Source organism: Acanthopagrus latus, chromosome 23 (assembly GCF_904848185.1).
Source record: "Acanthopagrus latus isolate v.2019 chromosome 23, fAcaLat1.1, whole genome shotgun sequence".
NCBI lineage: Eukaryota > Metazoa > Chordata > Actinopteri > Spariformes > Sparidae > Acanthopagrus > Acanthopagrus latus.
The window spans coordinates 16,150,083-16,169,086 of NC_051061.1; the positions used below are offsets into that span (position 1 = coordinate 16,150,083).

At 44.3% G+C, this 19,004-nt stretch overlaps 1 long non-coding RNA gene across 1 annotated transcript; it reads left to right on the forward strand.

Annotated features, from left to right (window-relative positions):
• Nucleotides 1-15,111: 15,111 nt before the first annotated feature.
• Nucleotides 15,112-16,041, forward strand: LOC119014363. The gene is made up of 3 exons (XR_005072946.1): nt 15,112-15,362; nt 15,520-15,846; nt 15,954-16,041. It is a non-coding gene; the product is annotated as an uncharacterized LOC119014363 (long non-coding RNA).
• The last annotated feature ends 2,963 nt before the right edge of the window (nt 16,042-19,004 follow it).

The window sequence follows — 19,004 nt, forward strand, 5'->3', positions numbered from 1 at the left end:
TACACCCTTTCAAAAGTTATTTTTATAATTTACTATCTCATAATTATTGAGGAAAATGACCTCTGAATCATCCCCCCTAGAGAGGCTGTAATTGAACTTTTATGTCACATGGATAAAAGCACACTTTTTTCCCTCTTCCTTGGGCGTGTGTCACCGTCTACACGTCACCTTTTATGGACGGCACAGACTAATCTCTAAGTGAAGCTACAGTCAACACTGACATACCCATCCATTAAAGAAAATTGACTGAATCTCAGCCAGCTCCACCGCTGCTCTTTTGCGGCAGCCCCTGACATCTGACCTCCCCGCCAAGAGAGCAAGAAGAGGAGTGAGTCTCCCCTGCAGAGATCCATAATGTCCCCCATTAATCCCAGAAAAAAAGAAAAACTCTCCCTGCGTGGCAGCTAATATCACAGATGCACCTCGATGTTCATGGGAACTTTGACAGTGATTTTCAGGAATGTGGGTACACATTTTAGTTTGAAAAATGGTTGTCTTTTCAGCTTAATTAGGCGATGTTTATTTAGAAAAAAAAACCTCAAAAACATTCCACGAGTCAACAAAGCAAGTCTCCAGTTTATTGTCAGTGGAGCTCTTCCAGCCTGTAAATCATGTCAGCGTTGAGCTCCGGGAGAGATTTGTCCACATTTACAAACATTGATTAAATTGTCCCGGGACAATTGTGTTTCTTTCAGCTTCGTTTTATTCCCATTTAACGGAGATGAGACAACCGCGATAGATGCGGCATGCTAATAAGAAACAGCAACAGCAGTGCAGCATGTGCGTGCCCCTTTGTCGCTCTTTGTGCGAGGGTGTTTTTTCTAATTTGCTGTGTCAGTGCTGTCACTGCTACCTTTGTCCAAGTTCCATAAACAAGTGTGCTTTTGCAGCGGGATACCCACAGCGTCGCCGGAATAAACATCCTACGCGCTAACCGTCACCTTTGGTTTCAGCAACAAACACACACACACGGATGTTTGACAGTGTTGACATCGAGCTTCGCCCGGCGTCGCCGCGAGTGGAGGCCGGTTCAAGTGGTTCACGGAGGCTTTGTGTCTCGCAGATGTCGTGAAGCTGAAGTTATCCTCCACCGGCTTTGGCGTACAGTAAAATCATCGGCTCACACGTGTACAGTTTGTGGACGGCCTTTTCTTTACAGCGAGCCGGACAGAGGAGGGAGATGTCATTCTGGATGGTGTCCAGGTGTGGAGCCGAGCCTCTCCCACTTCTGTCATTAAACTCCCGGCCTCATGGGAACGGCGGTTTACTGGGCTCCGCTGAGTGCTGACCCCGAGATGAAGCCGTCAGGATCGCGCCTCTCTCTCTCTCTCTCTCTCTCCCAGCTCACTGCCGTAATTCACAACAAAATCCAGACGCACCAGAAGTCACAACGAACGTATTTATTGCTCATATTCCTCTATTGGAGGAGAAACTCCCAGGTGTTGGGCTGCGCGCACGTGCCAGTGATGACATTTTTATTTCATGTTGGCAGTCGGCTCACTCACCCCATTCATGAACTTGGTTTTTACGTCCCCGTGTCTGCTGGGATGATCAGTACCATCGTTTCTGCTGTGGGGTTGAAGGAACCGAAGGACCATCAGCATTAAGAGCTCCATGACGATGATCACATCAGAGGTTTTCACCATCTATAGCAAGCAGTGGTGGAAAGTGACTAAGTGTATTTACTCAAATGTCATGCAGCTTTTGTGGTAATTGTAATTTAAGTATTACTTCAGTTTTCTGTAAATAAATCATGAGGTATTGTAAATGTAGATCGAATTTACATAATCCTGCTGACAAACCAACTGACCAACAAACAAAAGGACACGGGTTGAGACATTACCGCCTTTATTACCGTGCAGGGAAGAAACTATTCTCACTTGTTTAAGCCCAGGAAAGATTTTTCCATGTTGCCATTATCACTGAGAATCAACCCTGCAGCTTGATGGTGGTAAGAAGCTCACTGCCCCCCACACACACACACACACACACACACACCATCTTTTGTAGCCACAAACTGCCAGTACGGAAGATAAAAGAGCAGATTTAGATAAAGGACCTGTAAAAAGCAGCTACTAACAAAGAGACAGATGTTTTCCTCAAGAGTTAGGAGACAAATCCAGACAAAATGTGTTGTATTTGAGAGGCAGTCAGCCAGGGGACCTTGTTGGCCTGAAAGTTGTTCCTGACAGTTCATCCTCGATCTGCCGAACAGCTAAATAAGCAAAACAAGCTCAACAAGTGAAAAAACATAAAAAATCTCATTGTCCACCTCAAGACGATGAACTGTCGGATTCATCTCTCAAGCCAACATAGATATCAGTCCAACATCTAAAAATATCCACACTTCCTCCTCTCTGAAAACTATCTGTTAAAGGAAGACTGTGTTACATGGTCAAAAGCTCTGGAACAAGCAGCGCAGCTTTAGTTGAGTTCCACGTCTCGCCAATGCATTTATGAGAACTTCAGGAACTCACTTCCAATCTAAAGAAATTCTGAATATTTCCTTTTTAAATTCAAATTTTTCTCTGACTCCTTGCATCTCTCATTTTTATGCTTTCCCATGAAGCACTTGATAATAGATTCAATAAAAATGCATTATTTATAACGGCATTTGTACAGATAAAAAGGCTCCAGAGGATGGGTGAGGATGGTTTTTTTTTTGTTTTTTTTATTTTCAGGGAGGCAGGGGGATGAGTCAGAAACCGCATCTGGTCAAGAAGCATTAGCCAGGCAGTAGGAGGTGGGTGGAGGCCTGTCCGATGCCTCTCAGACACACCAGCTGTATAATCCACACTGACAGCCCGAGGTCCAGCCTAACAGTGTTTTTTTTTTTTTTTTTCTCACTCAGCTCGCAGACAGGTGAGGTTTGATGGCTTCTGGGTCCCAGGAAACGAACGCTGTTACAACCGAGTGTGTGAGTTCTGTTCAGTGAGTCCAGCTAGACGGATGAGTACAGTGTTTAAACCATACAACGTGTGTTCAGCCTCATATCACTTGTAATTGATTTGAGATGGCTCTGTGGGCTCCGACTACAGGAAGGAAGCCTGCGAGGATCCCTGACAGTGAAGAATGACTTCTCCTACACACACCATGTGGTCGGCGCAGCCATGCAGCAGCAGCATTACATGTAAAACTAATTTAGCCCGTTTCTATTAAGTCCTCATGTCAGGGATGCTGTATTTGTAGATTTGTTATGAATTGTCTACATCAACTCACTCATGTCCTCTAAGTGGTTCCTTTATTAAACAGGAATTTTTCTTGTTCTGGCTCACTGGGGAGGGGAGTGATGCTGTGAAAAACACGCTCGCCACAACTGGTTCTCCTGACGTGAGCGAAATTGGAGGAAACCAGACTAATGGTGATGTTGCATTCCTCCTCTGATGATATGTACATGCATGGTTAACCCCTCGTCACTCAGGGAGACGCTTCTAGATGTGTTTGACAAGATGGTTGCCTCTCTAATTTGATGTGTTGCGGCGATGACTTCTTCCACTGGAGATGTATATATGCGTTTTCACCACATGTTTGCATTGACAACTAGCGGTGTCATGACAATAAATGGTCTCATAAAGGCCTTTGTATTTTGTGGGATCCCACTTGAGGGACCACCGGAGAGCTCAGATCGTACTAGAACTGTAAATGATTGGTCCGCTCTGCCGTGGTGCATCACACCCGAGTCTTTTTTTATGTTTGTTTTTTGTTACAGAACACATATTATAGAAGTGAGCTTTTTGTGCATCAAAACAAATTGACTTGAGCATACACCCGACAGAAAGTTCAATGGACCGCCCAAGTGCCATTTCTCCACGCAGTATGTGGGCTGGATGAACTTATCTGGCGTGGACCAGATCTGAGCTGCAACATTTTTGCTATCTGAAGGCTATATCGTCCAGAGACGATAGCCAATGGGTTCCAAGATTGCATTTCTGTCAATGCATTCAGTCTATTTTCTTGCCAGTCCACTCACTCGCTAGGAAAGCACTGGAACTATATATGGAAACCAGAATGCTTCAGATGGCAAAATCTTGTCCCCTGGTTACAGATTTCGCATTTATATTCACATACGAATAGTGAGGATGTGCAAATGAACAAGTAGTTAAAAGCAAGTCGGTATCTGGCCTAAGGGAAACAATCACTCACATGACTCGACCACCCTCCTACATGCTTTAAATATGAATACTGTTGTTTTAAAACAGTGTTACAGCTCCGAGGGCTGTGAGTAGTTTCTTCATGAGGCCACTACAGAACCTCTAAGCAGCATGTGGGAATATGTGCCTCCTGTTAACTCAGAGCTAATGTTCGTAGGTATGATGTCTCAGATCTGTTCCCTCAGGGTTAAAACGTCTCCTCTAATTGTCTCTTCCGCTCGTCATTTTTTCATCGTTTTTTCCTCGTGTATATTAATAGGCGTCATGGGAATAATGCCAGTGATTGGTTTATTTTAAAGTTTGTCTTACCGTATACGTCTCCGGGCTATGCCGTGATTGCAACGGCAGTAGTGCTGACATATGGGAAGCATCAGCCCTTTCCAAGTTGTCACTTCCTTCCTCTTTATTTTCTCTGCCATGAGGGAGGACTGATGGCTCTGTCCATTCCTCAGTGCCCTTGCCCATTAGAAAGGTCACCTCAGGTCATTAGGAGGGTTGCCTGTGGGCCAGAGGTTGACGTCGGACCAACGGAAAGCCAAAAGGATATTGATTGCAAATGTTCATGGCAACTCTACCTGTAGTCTTTCTTGAGCTTTTATAAGGAAGAAAAGGCTCAGCAGTAATGGCGTGTTTACACACACACTGATCTTTTGATTCATGTAATTGGCCCCTGACTCAATCAATCAAGGTATCAATCAGCGGGCTGCAGTTTAAATAAACATATTAATCGTTTTAGATTTCTGCTCTCCTGGTGGCAAAAGGTCAGCAGCAACTCTGAGGGAGAAGATTGTGAAGAATCCCAAGTGAAGGTAGAGTTTCCCTCAAAAGCAAACACGCTAATTGGTTGAATAAGCAGTACGGCCATTGTTGAACTCTTCTGCTGCTCCTTCTACCATCAAGGAAGGAAACGACAGCAGTGGCTCCTGGAAGACTCTCAGCATTTGTTTCAATCAGCTAAGATGTTCACCCTGGTTCTCCATTTGTGGTTTTAGTTGCAGAGAAGGCTCGGGGGGAAGTGGCTGAAACCTCCCCCCTATGAAATGGGACGACCCGTGAAAACGCTGGTAAGTCATCAGATGTTGTTGATTTCGTTTTACAGAAACACACATGGCCACACATTTCCAATATGCCATCTTTGCCTTAACATGGCAATCCTGGTGTTGTTACGAGGTCGCGTGCCATTTATCTGATCGAAAAAGAAAAGCATGGACTTTTATTACATTGCCACTAGCAGCGCTTTATAGGCTAACATTAGCAACCTGTGCTCCTACACTGCCAGTCTGCACTGATATTAGAGGAGCGGTGCCAAATGCAGTAGATTCACTGCTGGACCTTAGTCAAATTTGAAGCATCATATGCCATCAAACTGTGGGTCTGTCCTGCTCAAATCAGCAATAACAAGGTAGCATTAGCTAGTGAGCGAGTTAGCCACTGAGACTTCCAGCAAACTAGCGAGGTTTGCTTTATGCTTGTTATAAAAAAGGACAATACATTGAAAAGACAGAGAGTTATTTGACCTACCTCTCTATCCCAACTCGACCTGGGACTCTCTAGCCGTAAGCCTGAACGTGCAAAATGCAGGGATGGCTACGTAGGTGTGCGGCCAAATGTGTATTGGCATTAGGCCACACTGTCTCTCTGCTCTGTGGCTGGTAAATAAACGTAGACTGTATCTTGCAGATAAATATTTAGAAAGGTGGAAAAAAACATGAGTCATCCTTGTTTACATCGCATCTCTGAACAGTTTGTCCAACACGCCTGGCCGCAAATTAGGTGGATTTTAATTGCCACAGTATTATTATCATATCACACCTATTTCACACCTTGTTGTTCCACCATGTGTTCGTGTTTAGGTCGTAGCAGGATGGTGTGCTCTCATCACAGCTGCTGCTGCAAACAGTTTGTTTGCCTGTGATTCTTTTTTTCGTTTTTCATCAGTGTTTTCTTCTCTACACGTTGGTCAATTTCCTCACACCACCTTAATACATAACTCACCTACGTCTTTTGTACCTGTTATAAAACCTGTGAGTACATGTAGCAAGGAGAGAGTTACTGAGTGCATGGATTGTTGTCTGTCTGCAGAGACTACAGCACAGTGAGTGTACTGACAGTATTCATTTGATCTACTTCTGTGTCTTTCGATATTACGACATTCTCAAATCTAAACTGTGTAACGGACCTCTACCTTTTCATTCAAGTGGTGGCATGACAGTAACTGTTAGTGTAATTAGATGTAATTGTCGGTCATTTTTATTGTGATATCCAAGGATATTATGACTCACTGTGCAGCAGAGAACATTATCTGCCTGTTTACATACAGTATATTACTGGGCAGTAGTTATCACCTACATTTAGGCCTTTGTTGTCAGCTTTAATGTTGCTCTAAATTATATTTTTCATCCATTTATCTGGAAAAAAAACTGCACCCTCTCTAATTGTGCTTCCACTCCACAATTTTTTATTTATAGTTTGTGTTATTGTGAATGTTGGCAATGATTGTATTTTACTGTTGATTGTACAGTAGTTAGGACCGCTTTGTTTACCGTCATGTAGGTTTTGCTGTTTGTACATTTCAGCCAAGTTTAGAGTAAAACATTTATTTCCAAAGCGCCTATTGTTCTGTAAGTGATGACCACAGCATACCCACCCCCTCTTAAAGCCGCTCGGTCTTTACCCACTGAGGTTCAAATCAGCCAATCAGGTGATTTCCCTCTCCGGAGCGGCTCTGCCACCCAAACAATGTTTGTACGGCTCAAATTGCAGACTGCCTCTCTCACTCTCGCTCACTGTCACTGTTGCTATTTTTTTTTTTCCTGAATTCCTTCACTGTGTGGCGGCTGAGGTGGGCAGCAGCAGCAGCAGCCGCCCCTGGTGGTCTTTCAATTCTCTAATTGCAACCCCCACCACCTCCAGCTACCCTCCCCCGGCCCTGTCTGCTGCACCCTTCCTCCCATCATCGGTGGATTTACAGCCCAATCACTGTTGCCATGGAACGCAACATCTCGAGGAAAACAATAAAACAAGTAGTTTTCATAATGGAGGCACAAGCGGTCTGACCTTACAGGCTGAGTGGAGAGTGGCACGTCAGCGGGCTGTCAGCTCCGTTGGTGTGGTCAGTCAAACTGCAGATCTTTATAAGGATTTGTCTCGGTAGTGTAACACTTATCCCTGCTCCAATGGGGATGAAAGGACACCTTATAAAGTCAGGCTGAAAGATTAACTAACTCCTGCCTTCGTTAGAGTGCTGACCCGGGCTGCTCCAGCCATTAGACAGAGCCCTGCACTACTGTAACCACACCGAGGCTGGCTCACCTCACACACACCTCCTAATGGCTTTCCCAGAGCGGCCTCTGGCTGGCCCGAGATCTTGTAATAAGAGGTTTGGATCCTTAAAATGAAACAGACGTGCCATACCTCCAGCTGGGCACTGTGTTGTACAGTACAGCAGAGGGAAAACAGGGGTCCATGCTAGATTTAGTGAGCATATAATAGAGTTCAGTGAGACGGAGGGGAGATTTTTTTCCTCAAGACTCATGAGAACGTAACCTTGGTGTCCATCCAGACATCCACTTCAGTGCTTTCACCCCCACATGCATGTACTTGACTCCCCTCTTCTCAGCTTCCTGTGTCCCATTCGTGGTCGTCTTCGTGCTTGGTTGCGGGGTTAAGGGATTTTATTTAGGTTTTTTTCTTTTTTCTTTTCATACCAGAGGGGGCGGTGAGGCGGACAGCAGGCCTGTGCCACTGAGACAGATTAAACACTGTCATCACCCTTTCCTCCCCCAGAGCTCAACACTCTCCATCACACTGACAGCAGGTCCCAGTCTTCCCAGACAGGTAACTCCTCTCTGATACGCAGCACATGTCGTCCCGTTCCCAACCTCAACCGCCTGCATCCCCACAGCCTATGTAGGCTATAATAATATTGGGCTTATTTTTATTGCCTTTTTTTCTTTTTTTTTTTCTTTTTTACAACGTCTATGCATGGAAAGCATTGACCTCCCATCAAAAATACCTCATGAATTAAAGTGTTCCCCTCCAGATCACAGGCAGACTCAAAGGCCCTGCCGGTCCTTGAGAGCGAAGCTTGTTATTAAAATCGCTTATGAGAAGAGGCTAAATCAAAATGCGCTGAAACAATCACGCCGCACCGCAATAACGTCCTTGGGTCTTTTTTCTTTTCATGTGACCCGTTAGGGCGCAAATATGCCGAGCCGGTCCTGAAACCTGAGGAAATAAACGCTCACATCTTTACTGCCTCACACCTTTTGTCTCATGTCGGTGATTCTTTCTCCGACACATTTTCAGACCACAGTGGTTTGGGCGTACAATAACTCTATGCTGGTGGCATGACGTTGACGTTTCCCATGTGTGCATAATAATGCTTTTGAATTCAAAGAGATTTATGGGTATCAAAGGAGCCATACAGAAAATGGCTTTCAATCATGTAAAATTGAGTCAAAGGAAAAGGGCCTCAAATGCTTAAATTCTTCCTGTGAATTCTGAAATTAGAGGACAATGGGTCAAACGTGGAGTTAATCAACCCAAATACTGGAATAAATGTTGGATATGTTAGAACTTTACACCTGTTTATGTTCAGTTTTCATTTTTGACTTGATGTGCTCAAGGTCGAGTTAGGTTTAGGCACAAAGCCCATTAGGGTCAGGAAAAGATAATAATAAACCCTCACCTGGTTCTGTTGGCACAAACAGCTGGAAAATGTCCCGACATCTCAATAAAAATATCCAGTGGGTTTGTGCTTAGAAATCTTGATACACTGTCGCAAACAGCGGTCTCCTGGTTGGCAACCACTCGTCTAGTTTCACCACCAAATTTACCAACCCTCTCAATTTTCATGTGAGACTCCTGGTTTTCATTGCTGTCTAACAGTTTCCTTCCAGAGTCACAATTATCCTGTATTTTCCCCCCTTTATGACACATTTTCACATCCTCGCCCCCCTTTGAGAGATCACTGTTTCTGGCACTGTGTAGCATGTAGTCTACTGTTCCTACCTGAGAGACAAGAAAGAAATCCTTAAGCAAGTCGCCGCTTCTTGGAAAGAGGAATGCCTGTTTCTTACGGACAATTTTAAAGGACAGGGGCAGGCATTCTGTAAAAACGCTGTCCATCGAGAGGCTTAAAACATAAGGCAGTGGTCCACGCAGACTCTCTGAGGGCAGTGGCAAAAGTAAATAAACAAGCTAAATCTGACGATCATTGTTGTGCTATTCTGCATTATGCCCTGAGAATTAAAAGGTGGGTTAATTTGGTTTTTTTTTCATTCTTTAAAAGTCACCAACGGTTTTTATGGGGAAGACCACCAAAATCATTTTTGAGGTCTCAAGTATGCTCGCCACTACCACCCTCCTCCTGAGATGTTAAAATGAAAATGTACCCAACATGTCCGTGGTTTGCAGAGACGTATGATGCCAATTCAATACACATTTTTACATTAATTTGTATTTTTGTGTTTTTCCTACTGTGTCCTGCTGAGAAAAGTAGATGTTAAATCATGCCAACAAAGCCAACTGACTCCAGTACACACACACATACACACACACATACACACACACACTCTGCTGGTGGCAGTGGCAGGAAGGTGGTCATGACTCTCGGTGCCCACAGCTGGAGATTGCCCACAAAAATTCCAGGAGGATTATTTTAGTTAAAAGCAGGGGTATTTTGCGGGGGTCTGGGACCCAGATTCCTTAGGTACCACCCGGCTAGTGGTCCACTTCAAATCATAAAAAGAAAAATGTCTGACAGCTGTCTGAAATCTCGCCCTCTTCAGGTTTGCTCTTAACTCCAGATCATGTTTTGTCTGCACTGTTTGGATCTCATCCCGATCTCTGATTTTCTCACAGTGAACCCAGAAACTATTCAAAAAGTTGCCGCTGGCTGACAAAAGAGACATCTGAAGCTTGTGTCGTAACTTCATATCTGAGGAGGCTGAAGTCCAGTTTGTTTTGGATGTAGATCCTACAGATCCTCGCGATCAGTGCTTCATGCTGGACTGAGATTTGAGCCATTGTGCCAATAAGCTCTGTGTTTTGTTTCAGCGAGTGAAGTAAAAGAGACGAGGCAAGACGAGAGAGAGAGAAAAAAATAACGTGGGAAAGAGTAGAGAAGGAAAATAAAAAGCAGGACTGCTCATTCATTTAGCCTGCCGCTTAAATGTCACAGTCTGATGTCTTCAATAACATCCACCCACTGCCGGAGTAAATGCAATATCAGCTGCAGCCAAGCATAAACAGAAAGGCATTTTACTGTGAATATCAAACAAAACACCTTGGGTAATTAATGTTGAAAAACCAGAAAATATCCTACTGTGGGGCGAGGCAATGACTCCTTTCCTGTGCAACTGGTTTTAATGGATGTAAAGCCACCGACAGAATTTATTCCTCAGCCCCACAGAGAGCGTCCTGCAGCACCACTTTAACACCGTTCTGGGTCAGACGAACGTGAGATTGGGAAAGGAAAGGTCTCCTCGGTGGGGGGTGGAGGTGTGAATCTGACACGAAGCAGGTTAGAAAGTAGCTTTTCCTTTAGTAAGTGAGGCTGACAGTACGGCGAGAGAGGAAGAAAGAGAGGGAGCTAAAACAGAGCGTTGTTCTGGCAGATAAAATAACCGTTTCAAGCAAATCTAACAAAAAAAAACAAGTTTTTTTACTGTGATATTCACAAAACTTTGATTTTGGAGGAACTGGCAACCCTGTTTTCTATAAAGTATGCTCATATACTGTTAAACTGTAAGATTAAAGGAAAATCTAGTGTTAATTTGTGTTAAATGTTAAAAAATGAAATACTGATATCATGTTCAAATCAAAAAAAAAAGAGACAAAACACACAGTAAACAAAGTTCAAGACAAAGTTAAAGGATGCATTTGACTGCTGGCAGTTTTTAAAATCTTTGACTCTTTTGATACTAAAGTGGAAAAATGTTAATACCATTAAACTATCACTGACAACATTTCATTTATTTTCATAAAATCCACTGTTGCAAAACAATATTCGCTCGTATCAAAGCTTCATCAGAACCATTGTGTTCAGGCACTTAGTGTCCTCAAATAAGGGGAAGGAACAATTGCGGTCTTGCTTATTGAAAAAGCCTCCAGTGACTCAAAGCATGTGTTCACTTTTATTCAACATTTAATCAGAATCAGGATCTCTCCCTCACTTTAACCAAAGTGCCTTTGTTGCCTCCACCGAACCACACACAGGACCCGAGATGCGAAACCCCGCGTCCCTCGTGTCGGATTCCTGAGCTTAATCCTGACCACCTCCTTTCAACTTGTGTGCGGTCCACCAACGTAGCACTTCCTGCGCTGCCGGTGAGCATAACGATGCAGATCAGGAAAAAACGTAATGTGCAAAACAAAATAACCGGTATATGAATGCATAATTGATTCCAGAGCCACTTTCACAGTCCTGGTCAAATTAGACTGAATGTGCTGCACATGAAGACTGTGAGACTCTGCCACTTTGAGTTAAGTGACTTTGTGAGTCTGATACTAGACCACGTCTACTTCACTGACCTCTGTTTCTTCCTCTCTCACTGCCGGCCTGATGTAACAGAACTGTAACTGATCCTGTTTGGACGATATTGAACCTCTGTTGGGCCAGCGCTCTCCTCCTTCTCCTAACTGCTGGAAGCAGTGCTCCTATTGATCTCATTCTTTAAGTGTTACCATAAATTCCCTCCCCATTAGTTTAAACTGGACAGCGTTCGGTCCACCCCATGATTCATCCAGACGGAGAAAGAAGTCCTCGCTCCTCTCTGTGCCATCTCCTCCGGACCCTCCTGCCCTGCACTCCCTCTTCTATTACCTCTCCATCAGCTCCACTCTTTTTCCACCCTCTCACTCACGCTCTGTTTAAGTGTTGTGCTTCCTGGATTCCTGCAGTACAAATTGCTTCTGCTGGAGAGATTGAATTCACCCATAATTTGGTTTCTGATCCTTTTTATCTGCGTCATTTGTGACTGCCGTCTTCGTTGTTGATATCTGAAATGTACTGGCTATACATTTTTTAAAATCTGTATAATTCTTTGTTTTACAGCAAACAAGTTCCGACAGAAAAGTTCTCCTTGAAACTAAAGTACCCCTCCTGAACGGGCTGTTTAATGGACTACAGATGAGATTCAACAGCACACACAAGAGCTGGGTGACATTGTGTTGGCAAATACATTTTGCGGTTTGTACAAGCTCGCTTCGTTGCCAGATACGTGTCAAGCAAAAAAAGTTCATTTATATTCTTTCTTTTCTGTTATTGTCGCCTTACCTCGTGTTACCTGCTGTTCCAAGAAAAGTCTTCAAGAATTGTTCAATCCAGAAAAAAAAAAAAAGTGAATGAGTATTTGGCTCACACAGAGCAGCCGACAGAAACAAATGCACTGATGCCAGCACTCTCAGATACGGTTTCACGTGTCTTGCGATTACCCTCCATCAGGTGTCATGTGATCGCGGGTCAATTCCCCAGGTGAGTGTTGCTGAAAATCTCCTGGAATCATTCCGCCGAAAGCAGTCGGGAGCTCCGAAGTGTGAAACGCCGGGCGCACAAATCACCGGCGGTTGCAGCCATATGTAAGGCTTTAAATATAAAGACGGCAATAACATTATTGGTCTGGAGCCAGCGTCGGTTCCTACGGAGGGGCTGTTAGATGGATGCATTATGCACCTGAGTGAGTTTCAGTAAGCAGACGAAAATGGTGCATTGCTTCCAACGGGGATTTCAATGCACCTCATGAACCCATGAGAGAATATTCTCAGGCTCTGTTTATTAAGCCGCATTAATGCTCCTGAATCATAAATCTGAAGTGCACACTAGTTTTATAGGGGCTTGTGAGTGCGAGTCAACATGCCCGATGGTGCATTTTTCACATGCACCCACCTCATACGCGCGTTTGTTTGTACATATACCGACATGCGTGATCCGGCAGGAAGAGCCAAATTGGCTTGAAGAGTTCAAAGCGGTAATTTAATCACTCTTTCAAACACACGGCAATTTGTGCAGGAAGTTTTGATTAAAAAGCCTGTGCATCAGTGTAAGGAGCCTCACCCACCTCCATGGCAGCCAGTTAGCTGATTAATACCCCAGAGGACCCGGTAACCCACGGCCAGGCCCATTACTGCTGCTGCACTGCTGCCTGAGAGAGGGGTGGAGAGGCAGATAGAGACCTGAAACAGTGAGCCGCAATAAATCACAAGCACAAACACACACACACATATACTGTAATACTTTAGTGTTCATATCAACAACAACCACTTAAACATAAACCATAACTTGTGTGAGACACTGCTGGGAACTGGGTTTTCAACGCGTCGGATTAAAGTAAGAACAAATATAGATGCGCCTCCTCCACATTAGCAGCAGTCTTATAATGGCGCTCCAAACTCCAACACCACTTCAAGACGCTTAAGACGAAGCCAAAACACCAAACAACTTTCTTACCAAATGGAATCCTGATATCCTTGTTTTAACATTTACAACACCTTCAGTCTGATCTCTAGAAACAGATCACTGTGTATGAGATTTGATGGATCAGGAGTGTTCTGGTTGCTGTTGCAGTCGGTTTGTGCTCTTGAGTAGTACTGACCAGTCACATTTGTGCAGGCTGTGCAGGTAAACAATGCAACCTTGGAACCCATCAGCTGTTGTTTGATGGCAATTTTTTATTAGCTTTTTGGAAATTGCATTTTTCTGCAGATATGTGTTCACTGTGATGAGTAAACAATGAGCGGCGCATGTAAGAAAAAGTCTCACTCCTTTTTCTCTTCCTCAAGACTGAACTAAACTCCTCAACTGAAGTCAACTTTCTACTATTAGTTTTCAAACTTCACCGACGACAGCTGCAGGTGCTGAAACAAACTTCTGACTTCTGATGGTACGGTGAAGTCTGCAACACATGGATGCTTGTGTCACCAGAGACTGGAACACGCCGAACGACCTTATGTACTTATTATCCGCGGCAGATACACGCCCAGAGCTGCTGTGCTACATCTCCACCTCATTAGCTCCATTAATGTGGTCTTGCGCTTCTGCCGCCGTTCCGTATGGACATTTTTCATTATCTGGTTGATTTACCGCTCGGATTCGCCGCGTTTTCGAGAGCCACTTGTACGTTGGAGGTCGAAGAAGGAGTTTGATTTCTGGTTCAGAGCGCCGCTCGGCCCCCGGCGCGTGCGAGGACTTGACATCTACAGTGCCGTGTATAATGAGACATCAGTCCGTCTCATTCTGCAGCGATCGCAGGTCACCAGCTTGCCGTGATGTGATCCGGGAATTAAATGTCAATAAGCATTTAAGCTATTGGAATTCTGCGCAGGAGAAGGTCGCACAGAGTGTAATGAAGTGTTGTTATGTTTGGCGTAATGTGTTTTTAGTGGGCTGTTCTTGCTACATTTGTCATTCAACGTGCGGGTCGGGACATTATTTTCGCCTTTATTAAGATTTGTAAGCCGCCTTTCTTGGCAGCATGGAAGAGGTTGAGGTAACGCTTCCCTCTGTCCGTCAGCCAGACTAAACACTCCACTGTTTTTTTTTTTACGAGAAAATGTGGTACGGGGACACTCTGATCCACCTTAATATCTCTGTCAAATAAATACTTTATATTGATGAGATAACATCATATCTAAGTGGATTTTTATACACTTCCTTAGTAGTAGATCCTTAACCTGAATCTTTGATTTGTGGACTCCGTTTTTAAAGGGAAAGGTACGGCCGGTGGTCTGCTCGTGAATCGTAAAAAAAAAAAAAACGTCTGACAGCTGCCTCCATTGTCTGCTGACACACTCACAGAGTCCACTCGCCGACCCCGTTCGCCAGCAGTCTCCATTAACCAGAGCGCAGTGTGATTTCATTACATCGGGCTTAATTGTGTTCGCTGCACCTCGACGTGCTCTGGTGGAAACAGTGGCGTGCGGCCGGCTGGAGGGAAACAGAAGATGGGAACGGCGGCAGGGACGCGGGGCAGAGGGGATGTCAAAGCTTTTATTCACCGGCTTTTAGAAAGCTCTCTATTCCACGCCACTGCATTTCCCTCTCCGCAGAGCTGAGAGCCCGTCTGCTCTGAGAAAATAACCTCCGGCCTCCGCGCCGCCTCGCAAACAAACCAGCATCGCGCACGCTGCTGCTCCCTGCTCGAAAGGGCCCAATGAGATACAGCATATATCCAATTTAGAGAGGCAGGAGAGGTTCATCAATTCATGCTGGTGTGTGCTTTTTTATTCCAATGAAGTGAAAAGAAAAACAACAAACATTGAAAAAAATTTTACCAGGATCTAAAAACAAAGCTGAAAAGTATTTTCTTCTAAAAAGACACATTCCCAATAACTAAAGCCTTGATTATGTCCTTATTTCTCCTGACAGCTGGTGCCTATTTACAACTACGCTGTAATCAATTTGGACAGCTGCAAAGTAACAGCAGTGGGAGCAGGACCTGGTGCAGACCTCACAGTCTGGTACAGGAGGAATTGGCCCCATCGGGAATAAAAGTAGAGGTAATTCTGGGCCTGTCTGTGCCCGACACCTGACATGGTTTGGGATTTTTTTTTCCCCTCGTCCGACTGGAGCTGAAACACCTGCCGCGACTTCTGGGGAGTTTTGTTCACATGTCAGTCCATCCAGACACCCAGTGCTGTTTCAACTGTCACAACACAGCAGAGACTGAGGTCCTGTCTACTAATTTCATGTCAAGTAAGTTTCACGAGGGCACGACCTTTCGTCTGTGAGTGTTCAGATATGTCTGTACTCTGCTGTGTTTATCTAATCTTAGTACTGTTTTTTCACTTTTTCAACTTTAGAATGGAAGGAGACTGGACCCCCTCCAATTTTGGTGGTTTGGCTAAACATCGTAACTATATCTTTCAATAAAAACATAACTCAAGTCGAGACTAGTCAAGCACAGCATCATCTATTTTCCAAGGGCACTGCGTCAGCACTGGATAAAGGCCTGGCTGCTCCAAATCTCTTTCTGCTTATAAGGGGAAAACAACATTCTGTCTTGTTTATATTTATTTAAACCTCACAATTGTCTTGGCAAGGCATGTTTATTTAAATAGCTCTATAAAAGTCCCAAATTCTTAAAATGGAATTTAAAAGACGGGGCTAAACCCAGATTCTGCGATGGTGCCCCTGCACATCAGCATCGGTGGAACATGTTTTACACGTGGAGAGGCAATAAAATGGCTAATTCCCAGCAAAAGAAATGGTAACAGCTGCTAGTATGTTTAGCTTTCTGCAGCATACCTGCCAACATTAGGTGGTGGGAAAGAGAGACGTTTTCCAGCGTATGAGCAGGAGGAAAATGTTGATTGAGGGGGAGAGTCTTGGATCAAGTTGAGTGAAATGTGACCTGTTATGTCCATTTTCAGCAAGCAAACTTGAGTCTCCTTTGTATCTGGGTTGGGTCGCCAGGTACCATGACACGCATCCAACAAAAAAGCTGACTTGTATCACTGTGAAATCAGGAGAAATTAGCAATCAAGAGCACAGTGGGAGAAAGGGTTAGAAGCAGGGAGCTCCCTGCAAAAATCAAGAGCGCTGGCAGGGATGTTGTACAGTCTCCCGCTGGGTTAGGGTTAACGTAACTTGCCATTTTTAGCATAAAGGTTGCGTGCTCGGAGATTGTGGGGGGGTTTTTTTGTGGCAGCAATGGGGATTTTGAAAACAGTAAAGTGCAGATAGCAGAGGGGAGGAGATCTGTCTACATCTGGTGATACAAACTAGGTGAAGACTGAGAAAGTAGCACCAACAGGAGGTTTGAATTTGTGCTTTTTTAAGTCAGGCATCAACAATTACTGAGAGGATTGCCGTTTAATCTGGTAAACACACCCACGACCCTCTCAGGATGAGCGTAACGACTTCGATAAGCCCCTGACTTTTCATTCAGCGCCCTTCATCTTTAAAACTTTAACATTTCCAACGCTTTGGTCTCCAATCGCTCCCAGAACTAATGACGTTGCTTGGCTGCAATTTCTGTTTCGTGCTAATGAGCAAACGGTAGCATGCTAGCATGTTGAATAAGGCAGTGATTAACATTGACGTGATTAATATTGACATAATTAACGCTGAATATGCTTTGAAGCAGCCCCACCGAGCTGGTAGCACAGCTGTGGGCTCTAGCTTAGTCTCATCATTGTACACCTACAACCTTTATCAAGACATTCCAAACAGTAGAATAAGTCTGGATCGCTTTTAAAAGCCCAGACCTTTGATGAGCTAATCGGTGGCACCCAGAGGCCACTTTAAGCTCATGTGGAGCCTCCTCAGAAGATGTAGTTGCCTCACCCACTGAGAGGATTCAAAGAAGGAAGGAACAGGTGTGGCTGAAGAGAACAAAGAGAGATAAGAGCACAGCAAGTTAGAGAGAACAAGACATAAATCGATGAGAGAGACAGAGAAAGCCCTCGCTAAAAGGAGGGGATTCACCACAGATCTGAAAAAAAAAAAAAGATAACATCTTGATTCTGGCGTCCCCGCTCTTCCAATTAGGCTCTTACGGTAAATACTTCTCCTCGCAGCCGTTTGTGACTGTTCCCTGATCGGCAGTAAAAAAAGAAGAATCTACCTCCAGACCAGTTGAAAGGCCTGTGGTTAGCCGATAGCTTTGATTGCCGCTAATGCTAATCCAACGCCCGCAAATGTTCTCAACCCAGAAGTCTGTTTTTACGATTCGGAAACTATTTCATTGAAATTGCATCCAGGCAGGTCGGGAGCGTCGCACCTTTGAAGAAAAGAGTCGGGAGATTTTTACTGTGCATAATATGGTGTTAAACTAAGCCAATAATGAAACAATTACAGACAACTAAAAGCCTATTTTCACGTTAGGGTTTGAACACATTGTTGCTTGTTGCCATGGTTGGATTAAAGACCTCCACAGGGCTGTGAAATGAGAGCAAGCCGCTAACCTTTAACAACACAGTTCATTGCAGGTAATGTGTGTTTTTTGTTTCCTTGTAACGTTTAACCTAGTTTTTCTTTAGCACCACCTATAAAATCTCCATGTGCATTTGACTCTGACACACAGAGCAAACTACTGAGCCCAAATCTGTGAAATCAAACAAGACACCTGCTCTTTGTATGATTTTAATGCAGTAAACCAATCAAACCAAATAAAAGTCAGTCAGAGGAAATGTGCATGAAGAAAGAAAGAACCAAAATCTCACCATGTGACAACTGAACCAGCACAATGGCTAAAGCTTGTTTTTTGTTTTGCTGCAGATTCCTCTCACCCAGACGTGCCTCAGGACTGTTACTGAACAGTCTGACACACGTGGCGAGCGTGCATTTTTATTTGACTCGTCTTGCACAGAGTGACGTGCATTGAACCTGTGCTGTGAGGGCGCTGTTATTTCACGGTGCGCAGGGACCTTTAAACATGGAGGAAATTATTTTTCCAGCGGCTTCAAAAGCTGCCCACCTCACGCTTCAGACCATTCAAACTTAATTTGTATTCAGTGCAAACTACAATAACATTACGTGCTGAGAGCAACATAATGCACCGCTAATGCACACCATCATGAGAACAGTAAAATGGCACCGTCTGGTTTTAAATGTGCCTGCATGGAGATGGTTGGCTTAATGCACTGAAGAGTCATATTGTGCAGCGAGGTCTGCAGGGCTGCGTTTGACGACGGGTCTAAAAGAGCCGCTCCTCGGCGTGAAAAATGAAGTGAGTCATCTGTGAGTGCATCTGCTGAAAGAAATGAGTGAATGCACCGGACAGCCGGTGGGGAAGATCAGGAACAAAGACCCGGGCTCTGCCTGCGGGGCGGTCTGGGAGAGTGGACATGCTTATCATAAACACCACACTCAAGATGTCACTCGAACACATCATGACAGACATGACAGAT